The sequence below is a fragment of the Oncorhynchus clarkii genome, chromosome 6 (genome assembly GCF_045791955.1).
Source record: "Oncorhynchus clarkii lewisi isolate Uvic-CL-2024 chromosome 6, UVic_Ocla_1.0, whole genome shotgun sequence".
Lineage (NCBI taxonomy): Eukaryota > Metazoa > Chordata > Actinopteri > Salmoniformes > Salmonidae > Oncorhynchus > Oncorhynchus clarkii.
Window position 1 is genome coordinate 9,298,977 of NC_092152.1, and position 11,844 is coordinate 9,310,820.

Here is an 11,844-nt window from a genome sequence, read left to right on the forward strand (position 1 = left end):
GAGGTATGTAGAACGCTGTAGTAGAACAGACGTCTGTGTTCAGTGTGACAGGACTGAGGTACGTAGAACACTGTAGTAGAACCGACCTTATGTGTTCAGTGTGACAGGACTGAGGTATGTAGAACACTGTAGTAGAACAGACGTCTGTGTTCAGTGTGACAGGACTGAGGTACGTAGAACACTGTAGTAGAACAGACGTCTGTGTTCAGTGTGACAGGACTGAGGTACGTAGAACACTGTAGTAGAACAGACGTCTGTGTTCAGTGTGACAGGACTGAGGTATGTAGAACACTGTAGTAGAACAGACCTTATGTGTTCAGTGTGACAGGACTGAGGTATGTAGAACACTGTAGTAGAACAGACGTCTGTGTTCAGTGTGACAGGACTTTTGGTCAGGGAGTAGGAGCTACACAGAGGACTAGTTTCAGCAACACAGTGTGTTAGATTGAGGCCTTTCACTCTGAGTAGAGGTTGACCCCTGTTTATTGGCCCATGAGGCACACGTTGAGATGTACTGCATCAGAACGATCTCTCCCACTACATTACAGTGGAACATCATGACACACACACACACAAACGTGTTTCCACATACACACTGACACACACACACACACACACACACACACACACATTCCAAAAATCGCCCTGGAGCCTTCACACAATCCTCAGAGCCCAATCCAAAGGGACTGTTGGGAGTTATCAGGTATCCTTGGTAATGAATGCCGTTCCACTTCCCTTCAGGCCATTCCTTTAGCATGTGTGGATCTGTGAACCTGTGCTTCCTCTGGTGAATACTGATCAGCCATGAAGCCAAACAAGATCCTATTAAATCTGGGATCAGATTTAAAGGTACAGTCAATTTAGTGTATGTAAATTTCTGACCCATTGGAATTGTGATACAGTGAATTATAAGTTAAATAATATGTCTGTAAACAATTGTTGGAAAAATTACCTGTGTCATACACAAAGTAGATGTCCTAATCGACTTGCTAAAACTATAGTTTATTAACAAGAAATTTGTGTAGTGGTTGAAAAACAAGTTTTAATCACTCCAACCTAAGTGTACGTAAACTTCTGACTTCAACTGTATGTAAACAGACCATAAATGTCTCAATTTGTGTTTTCTTGGAAAGCTGTGATTTGCTATTATATGATACAATATCAGTACTTGTTGCATTTATAAGTCCTATCGTCAGCTGAGGTCAGCCAGTGTCTGGCTGTGGATTCACTGTCTGAATGGAATGTTGGCATATTCATTTGAAAAATTATGGAATCATTTCTCTTAAACTGTCTTGCTACTGTAGCTAGCGAACAAATATACAGTGCAGATAAATTCTTCAATATCTTATCACAGAACTGGCAACCCATGGTTGACCAACTCCCTAACCAAAATGGCTGTTTATACCATCATGACAATTCTAGTATTCTAATTCCATATTCTATGGTTTCTGCACCACGGACAGCAGGAGCCTGGATCCAGACTAGGGTTCAGCACCACGGACAGCAGGAACCTGGATCCAGACTAGGGTTCAGCACCACGGACAGCAGGAACCTGGATCCAGACTAAGGTTCAGCACCACGGACAGCAGGAACCTGGATCCAGACTAGGGTTCAGCACCACGGACAGCAGGAACCTGGATCCAGACTCGGGTTCAGCACCACGGACAGCAGGAACCTGGATCCAGAACCACGGACAGCAGGAACCTGGATCCAGACTAGGGTTCAGCACCACGGACAGCAGGAACCTGGATCCAGACTAAGGTTCAGCACCACGGACAGCAGGAACCTGGATCCAGACTAGGGTTCAGCACCACGGACAGCAGGAACCTGGATCCAGACTAGGGTTCAGCACCACGGACAGCAGGAACCTGGATCCAGAACCACGGACAGCAGGAACCTGGATCCAGACTCGGGTTCAGCACCATGGACAGCAGGAACCTGGATCCAGACTCGGGTTCAGCACCACGGACAGCAGGAACCTGGATCCAGACTCGGGTTCAGCACCATGGACAGCAGGAACCTGGATCCAGATGCTTTTCCTGGGTTCCACACCATGTTCCACACCAGGCGTGCTTTGGTGAATGTGGCCGTTTTAAAACGTGACGGAGCAGGAATATTGTGGCCGTTTTAAAACGTGACGGAGCAGGAATATTGTGGATGTTTTAAAACGTGACGGAGCAGGAATATTGTGGATGTTTTAAAACATGACGGAGCAGGAATATTGTGGACGTTTTAAAACGTGACGGAGCAGGAATATTGTGGATGTTTTAAAACGTGACGAAGCAGGAATATTGTGGACGTTTTAAAACGTGACGGAGCAGGAATATTGTGGATGTTTTAAAACGTGACGAAGCAGGAATATTGTGGACGTTTTAAAACGTGACGGAGCAGGAATATTGTGGATGTTTTAAAACATGACGGAGCAGGAATATTGTGGACGTTTTAAAACATGACGAAGCAGTAATATTGTGGATGTTTTAAAACGTGACGGAGCAGGAATATTGTGGACGTTTTAAAACATGACGGAGCAGGAATATTGTGGACGTTTTAAAACATGACGAAGCAGGAATATTGTGGATGTTTTAAAACGTGACGGAGCAGGAATATTGTGGACGTTTTAAAACATGACGGAGCAGGAATATTGTGGACGTTTTAAAACGTGACGGAGCAGGAATATTGTGGATGTTTTAAAACGTGACGAAGCAGGAATATTGTGGACGTTTTAAAATGTGACGGAGCAGGAATATTGTGGATGTTTTAAAACATGACGGAGCAGGAATATTGTGGACGTTTTAAAACATGACGGAGCAGGAATATTGTGGACGTTTTAAAACGTGACGGAGCAGGAATATTGTGGACGTTTTAAAACGTGACGGAGCAGGAATATTGTGGACGTTTTAAAACGTGACGAAGCAGGAATATTGTGGACGTTTTAAAACGTGACGGAGCAGGAATATTGTGGACGTTTTAAAACGTGACGGAGCAGGAATATTGTGGACGTTTTAAAACATGACGGAGCAGGAATATTGTGGATGTTTTAAAACATGACGGAGCAGGAATATTGTGGACGTTTTAAAACGTGACGGAGCAGGAATATTGTGGACGTTTTAAAACGTGACGGAGCAGGAATATTGTGGACGTTTTAAAACGTGACGGAGCAGGAATATTGTGGACGTTTTAAAACGTGACGAAGCAGGAATATTGTGGACGTTTTAAAACATGACGGAGCAGGAATATTGTGGACGTTTTAAAACGTGACGGAGCAGGAATATTGTGGACGTTTTAAAACATGACGGAGCAGGAATATTGTGGACGTTTTAAAACGTGACGGAGCAGGAATATTGTGGATGTTTTAAAACGTGACGAAGCAGGAATATTGTGGATGTTTTAAAACATGACGAAGCAGGAATATTGTGGATGTTTTAAAACGTGACGGAGCAGGAATATTGTGGATGTTTTAAAACGTGACGGAGCAGGAATATTGTGGATGTTTTAAAACGTGACGAAGCAGGAATATTGTGGACGTTTTAAAACGTGACGGAGCAGGAATATTGTGGATGTTTTAAAACGTGACGAAGCAGGAATATTGTGGACGTTTTAAAACGTGACGGAGCAGGAATATTGTGGATGTTTTAAAACGTGACGGAGCAGGAATATTGTGGATGTTTTAAAACGTGACGGAGCAGGAATATTGTGGACGTTTTAAAACATGACGGAGCAGGAATATTGTGGACGTTTTAAAACGTGACGGAGCAGGAATATTGTGGACGTTTTAAAACGTGACGGAGCAGTAATATTGTGGATGTTTTAAAACGTGACGAAGCAGGAATATTGTGGACGTTTTAAAACGTGACGGAGCAGGAATATTGTGGATGTTTTAAAACGTGACGGAGCAGGAATATTGTGGACGTTTTAAAACATGACGGAGCAGGAATATTGTGGACGTTTTAAAACGTGACGGAGCAGGAATATTGTGGATGTTTTAAAACGTGACGAAGCAGGAATATTGTGGACGTTTTAAAACGTGACGGAGCAGGAATATTGTGGATGTTTTAAAACGTGACGAAGCAGGAATATTGTGGACGTTTTAAAACGTGACGGAGCAGGAATATTGTGGACGTTTTAAAACATGACGAAGCAGGAATATTGTGGATGTTTTAAAACGTGACGGAGCAGGAATATTGTGGACGTTTTAAAACATGACGGAGCAGGAATATTGTGGACGTTTTAAAACGTGACGGAGCAGGAATATTGTGGATGTTTTAAAACGTGACGAAGCAGGAATATTGTGGACGTTTTAAAATGTGACGGAGCAGGAATATTGTGGATGTTTTAAAACATGACGGAGCAGGAATATTGTGGACGTTTTAAAACATGACGGAGCAGGAATATTGTGGACGTTTTAAAACGTGACGGAGCAGGAATATTGTGGACGTTTTAAAACGTGACGGAGCAGGAATATTGTGGACGTTTTAAAACGTGACGAAGCAGGAATATTGTGGACGTTTTAAAACGTGACGGAGCAGGAATATTGTGGACGTTTTAAAACGTGACGGAGCAGGAATATTGTGGACGTTTTAAAACATGACGGAGCAGGAATATTGTGGATGTTTTAAAACATGACGGAGCAGGAATATTGTGGACGTTTTAAAACGTGACGGAGCAGGAATATTGTGGACGTTTTAAAACGTGACGGAGCAGGAATATTGTGGACGTTTTAAAACGTGACGGAGCAGGAATATTGTGGACGTTTTAAAACGTGACGAAGCAGGAATATTGTGGACGTTTTAAAACATGACGGAGCAGGAATATTGTGGACGTTTTAAAACGTGACGGAGCAGGAATATTGTGGACGTTTTAAAACATGACGGAGCAGGAATATTGTGGACGTTTTAAAACGTGACGGAGCAGGAATATTGTGGATGTTTTAAAACGTGACGAAGCAGGAATATTGTGGATGTTTTAAAACGTGACGAAGCAGGAATATTGTGGATGTTTTAAAACGTGACGGAGCAGGAATATTGTGGATGTTTTAAAACGTGACGGAGCAGGAATATTGTGGATGTTTTAAAACGTGACGAAGCAGGAATATTGTGGACGTTTTAAAACGTGACGGAGCAGGAATATTGTGGATGTTTTAAAACGTGACGAAGCAGGAATATTGTGGACGTTTTAAAACGTGACGGAGCAGGAATATTGTGGACGTTTTAAAACATGACGGAGCAGGAATATTGTGGACGTTTTAAAACGTGACGGAGCAGGAATATTGTGGATGTTTTAAAACGTGACGAAGCAGGAATATTGTGGACGTTTTAAAACGTGACGGAGCAGGAATATTGTGGATGTTTTAAAACGTGACGGAGCAGGAATATTGTGGACGTTTTAAAACATGACGGAGCAGGAATATTGTGGACGTTTTAAAACATGACGGAGCAGGAATATTGTGGATGTTTTAAAACATGACGGAGCAGGAATATTGTGGACGTTTTAAAACATGACGGAGCAGGAATATTGTGGATGTTTTAAAACATGACGGAGCAGGAATATTGTGGACGTTTTAAAACATGACGAAGCAGGAATATTGTGGATGTTTTAAAACATGACGGAGCAGGAATATTGTGGACGTTTTAAAACATGACGAAGCAGTAATATTGTGGATGTTTTAAAACATGACGGAGCAGGAATATTGTGGATGTTTTAAAACATGAAGAAGCAGGAATATTGTGGACGTTTTAAAACTTAGGTGAAGGAAGCAGCAGCACTCCAGACAAAGACAAATCCTTAAAGCCCTTTAGGGGAAAGAGGAAAGGGGGAATACCTAGTCAGTTGTCCAACTGAATGATTTCAACTGAAATGTGTCTTCCACATTTAACCCAACCCCTCTGAATCAGAGAGGTGCGGGAGGCTGACTTAAACGTCATCCACGTGTTCGGCGCCCGGGGAACAGTGGGTTAACTGCCTTGCTCAGGGGAACAGTGGGTTAACTGCCTTGCTCAGGGGAACAGTGGGTTAACTGCCTTGCTCAGGGGAACAGTGGGTTAACTGCCTTGCTCAGGGGAACAGTGGGTTAACTGCCTTGCTCAGGGGAAAGAACAACAAATGTTTACCTTGTCAGCTCGGGGATTCGATCCAGCAACCTTCCGGTTACTGGCCCAACACTCTAACAAATTTTGTGGTCCTCAGCATGCTTCTGCGTATCCAGGGTGTGTGACCTGGAGTGTGTGTGTGTTTCTAAGCACCATTCTGTGTCTGATTGTTTCCGAGCACCATTCTGTGTCTGATTGTTTCCGAGCACCATTCTGTGTCTGATTGTTTCCGAGCACCATTCTGTCTCTGATTGTTTCCGAGCACCATTCTGTCTCTGATTGTTTCCGAGCACCATTCTGTCTCTGATTGTTTCCGAGCACCATTCTGTCTCAAATTCATGAGCTCAGCACCCCTATACAGGTAGTCTCTTACCCAAGCAGATACACACAAACACAATGATAGCAGCAAACTTGACTTTTCTACTGTGTCTGTTTGTCTGTGATTGTCTGTCTGTGTATATCTGAATGCCAGTCTGTCTGTCTGTCCGTCCGTCCGTCCGTCCGTCCATCCGTCTGAATGTCCGTCTCTGTCTGTGTGTCTGAGTCAGGTGGGAGTGTAAACCCTACAGAGCTTCACCTTGGTAAGAGGAGTATTAAGTCTCACTTTCATACTGTCCTCAGGGCTAGAGGGCGGTTGCCAGATCCGGGTCCCCCCTCCAGTGTCTGTGGCCCCTCCAAACAGAGGTAGGAAAACAACCCAGTACCCTCCTACAGCAGGGGGACAAGAGTGGTGACTCGCACACCGGCTGGGTTATTTGCATCATACATTTTATACACATATCCTGCCCTACATTACACAGGCATACACACATAAAACACACACATCACTTAAAGATGTCCCTGTGTCTAACACACATGTATACATAGACATCACTCCTATCCTCTCCCACACATACCCATGCACAGTGAGACGGGCTGTGATGATGGAGGGAGCCGGGACAGGGAGGCAGTGGGGACAGGGAGGGAGTGGGGACAGGGAGGGAGTGGGGACAGGGAGGCAGTGGGGACAGGGAGGCAGTGGGGACATGGAGGGAGTGGGGACAGGGAGGGAGGGGGGACAGGGAGGGAGCGGGGACATGGAGGGAGCGGGGACATGGAGGGAGCGGGGACATGGAGGGAGCCAGGACAGGGAGGGAGCGGGGACATGGAGGGAGCCAGGATAGGGAGGGAGCCAGGACATGGAGGGAGCGGGGACATGGAGGGAGCGGGGACATGGAGGCAGCGGGGACATGGAGGCAGCGGGGACATGGAGGGAGCGGGGACAGGGAGGGAGCCAGGACAGGGAGGGAGCCAGGACAGGGAGGGAGCGGGGACATGGAGGGAGCCAGGACAGGGAGGGAGGGGAACCTCTCTCTCTGACTTTCTGCTAAGCCACTCAGAGTGCAAGGAGATGTGTTGCTGATACTGTCCTGCTTCCCTTCTCTTTTTCTCTCTCTCCCTTCCTCTCTCGCTCTCTCCCTTCCTCTCTCGCTCTCTCCCTTCCTCTCTTGCTCTCTCCCTGAAAAGAGCTCTCTCCCTTCCTCTCTCGCTCTCTCCCTGAAAAGAGCTCTCTCCCTTCCTCTCTCGCTCTCTCCCTGAAAAGAGCTCTCTCCCTTCCTCTCTCGCTCTCTCCCTGAGAAGAGCTCTCTCCCTTCCTCTCTCGCTCTCTCCCTTCCTCTCTCGCTCTCTCCCTGAAAAGAGCTCTCTCCCTGCCTGTAAATCCTTTAATCCGAGCACAGGTTAAGAGACAGTGAGGCCACCTTGGAACCTTCGCTCAGCGGGCACAGAGAGAAAGAAAGAGAAAGAAAGAGAAAGAAAGAAAGAAAGAAAGAGAGAAAGAAAGAGAGAAAGAAAGAAAGAAAGAAAGAAAGAAAGAAAGAAAGAAAAAGCAAGAGGGGGGGAAAGGGAGAGAGAGATGCAGAAAGAGAAAGTGAAGGGGAGGAAGAAACCCTCTGACTCCTCTCATCTCATCCAAAGAGCTCAGCTTCAAGAGCCTCTCTCTATCCCTCTCTCTTCTTCCACCACTCCTCCGTCTTGTCAATCGGAGAGGGGTTGTTCCAAAAGCACTGAAACCTTTCCAAGTCTTTCCCCCCAGTGTTCTACGAAAGCACACAGCCTCTTGTCTGCCAATACCCAGGCATGGCAGCAGGGATAACCTCTCTACCCTCTCTATTTCTACAGCTTCGGTAAACACTATGGTTAACACCAAAGGGCCAAAGGTAGTGCACTATATAGGGAATAGGGTGGCATTTGGGAAGCACCCTTACAGGTCAGCAATTCCACCATCATCTCTCTCCATCACCATCTCTCTCCCATCACCATCTCTCTCCATCACCATTCAATGCCTCCATCCCACATACCAGCAAATACTGTGGTGGGAGATAGAGAGAGAAAGCGAAGGAACGAATCGGCAAATTTAGGGAGGGGGAGACAAAGGGATAGAAAATGTCCTCTCATCGGCAGGCAGGCATGCCAGGACAGATTATCCCACTCCGTCGTTGTTTGCACATTTGCATGGAGACAAATTAAAGACACTGCAGTACTGGGTGCTAAATGGAGAGGTACAGATCTAGGATCAGTCTCCTCTCCCCCAATCCAAACCTTAACCATTAGTGGGGGAGATGCAAAACTGACCCAAGATCAGCTTTTAGGGGAAACTTCACCCTACACTGAAAGAAGCGGGCCAGGTACAGAAAGGTATAGAGAGATGGGGGAAGAGAACAATGCATTCTGCCACACACACACGCAACACACACACGCAACACACACACGCTGTATACTTCACACACACAGACAAAGGAATCCAATGTGACTGTCTTTGATTGAGTTCATCAATATTGTCATAATATCCTGTACAGCAACCAATACCTCTGTATATCAGGGATGATGAAATAGATTCATCCGTGGGATGATTTGTTTCTGGAGCGGACGGTCAGGGGGCCGGAACACAGTTACAAATAATTTGTAGACTGAAAATGGACTGTAAAGAAGCAAAAACAAATATAATATTTGACTACTTTAACTGACATAGACAAACTAGATCACTTCGTTACTTAAAAGCTAGTTGATGTAGTTGATGCAAACTAGCCACTTGGCAAATTTCACTCATTAAAATCAACCATGATCTCCATCTTGCTCGCTAGTGACGTAAGCAGTGAGGTAGTTCCTTTGTGGCAAAAGAGTTCATCATTGAAACCAGACCCTAGTCACTGTGTTAACTAGTCACTGTGTTGCCTAGTCACTGTGTTGCCTAGTCACTGTGTTGCCTAGTCACTGTGTTGCCTAGTCACTGTGTTAACTAGTCACTGTGTTGCCTAGTCACCGTGTTGCCTAGTCACCGTGTTGCCAAGTCACCGTGTTGCCTAGTCACCGTGTTGCCAAGTCACCGTGTTGCCTAGTCACCGTGTTGCCTAGTCACCGTGTTGCCAAGTCACCGTGTTGCCAAGTCACCGTGTTGCCTAGTCACCGTGTTGCCTAGTCACCGTGTTGCCTAGTCACCGTGTTGCCTAGTCACCGTGTTGCCTAGTCACCGTGTTGCCTAGTCACCGTGTTGCCAAGTCACCGTGTTGCCAAGTCACCGTGTTGCCAAGTCACCGTGTTGCCTAGTCACCGTGTTGCCTAGTCACCGTGTTGCCTAGTCACCGTGTTGCCTAGTCACCGTGTTGCCAAGTCACCGTGTTGCCAAGTCACTGTGTTGCCTAGTCACTGTGTTGCCAAGGGTGGGGTTTTGGAGACTATTCTCTGTAAGCCACTGGAGTGTTGCTGTGTTGACATCAGAAAACCAGTGTTGTGTGTGTGTGTGTGTGTGTGTGTGTGTGTGTGTGTGTGTGTGTGTGTGTGTGTGTGTGTGTGTGTGTGTGTGTGTGTGTGTGTGTGTGTGTGTGTGTGTGTGTGTGTAATCCCTCTGATTACCCTTCAGGCTATTTGGGGGGTTAAGCCATGAACAAGCTATTTCTGACAATTACACAGCCGTGGGCACCTCAACTCTGTCTCTCTCTCTCTCTCTCACACACACACACACACACACACACACACACACACACACACACACACACACACACACACACAGTGAGAGAGAGAAAAGGAGAGAACGAAAGTCACACACACACACACACACACTGAAACACGCAAAGCCATCCCTCTGAGAGGAAGAATGAGTCCAGCTGCTTGTCACTCTGTTCCTCTTAAAAGTGTTGTGTTTTCACACACACACATCCCTATGTGGTCAACCTCTCTAACCTTGGTCCACGGAGTCTGGTGCTGTTTGGAAGCTCAGGTTGTATTGGATCTAGTCTAGTCAGGAAAGGAAGGCCAAAATGTCTCCACACCATTTGAGTTTAATGATGCTGTTCATCCAGAAATGTTAGTAGACAACTTGGTAAGACATAGTTGGTCCATGTGGATTCTGCTTACTGTATGTGTAGGGTGAAGTTGCCCATAGATGCTGAACTTGGGTCAGTTTTCTATTTCCTCCACTAATGGTTAAGGTTAGGATTGGGGGAGGGGAAGCTGATCCTAGATCTGTATCTAGGGGAAACTTCCCCCTGGAGCTAGTATGTATTATACACCCGGTGGCCAAACAAAACCCTTCCCAGTGAAATGTCCTACTGTGGTTAAGAGTATGCACCAAACTGGCTGACAGCTGGCGAGTGGCCCTCCAAAGCCCCACAGACGCCCTCTGATGCATTACCGCCATTACACAGCAGCCCTCTACAGCTGTTACCACTGTGCCCAGGCCCGGTGGCGGCACGGCAACACTGTCGTTTCTCTGACACCTCGGGTAGAACATGTTAATCACCAGCAAGGCTGGGGAGGGTGGCGGCACCGACAACATAGAGCATTAACTAGACTTGAAGAGAGGGTGTGCTGAGGGTTAGGGGGCAGGGCATGGTCTGCTTTCGCCGTAAAGCCTTTTTGAAATCTGACACAGTAGCTGGATTAACAAGAGGTAAAGCTTTATTTTGATGTATTACACTTATATTTTCGTGAATGTTGAATATTGATATTTCTGTAGTTTGAATTTGGCGCGCTGCCATTTCACTGGATGTTGTCAAATCTAACCCGCTAAGGGAAATGGCACGTAAAGGGATCACTAAAAGGTTTAAACAAGGGGTCTGTCTTTCTGCTGGGGTCTGCAGGTCTCAGAGGTCTCTCTAAAAGGGGGTCTGTCTTTCTGCTGGGGTCTGCAGGTCTCAGAGGTCTCTCTAACAGGGGGTCTGTCTTTCTGCTGGGGTCTGCAGGTCTCAGAGGTCTCTCTAACAGGGGGTCTGTCTTTCTGCTGGGGTCTGCAGGTCTCAGAGGTCTCTCTAACAGGGGGTCTGTCTTTCTGCTGGGGTTTGCAGGTCTCAGAGGTCTCTCTAACAGGGGGTCTGTCTTTCTGCTGGGGTCTGCAGGTCTAAGAGGTCTCTCTAACAGGGGGTCTGTCTTTCTGCTGGGGCTTGCAGGTCTCAGAGGTCTCTCTAACAGGGGGTCTGTCTTTCTGCTGGGGTCTGCAGGTCTAAGAGGTCTCTCTAACAGGGGGTCTGTCTTTCTGCTGGGGTCTGCAGGTCTAAGAGGTCTCTCTAACAGGGGGTCTTTCTTTCTGCTGGGGTCTGCAGGTCTCAGAGGTCTCTCTAACAGGGTCTGTCTTTCTGCTGGGGTCTGCAGGTCTCAGCAGTTGTAGAAATGGCACACTTTAATCCTTAAAGATCCAACAACAAGAACGAGGCCTACCGGATCGATGCACCAAGCCCTTTCTCAGCCCACATACACTGATGATCTCAGAGCAGTGGCTGGGTCA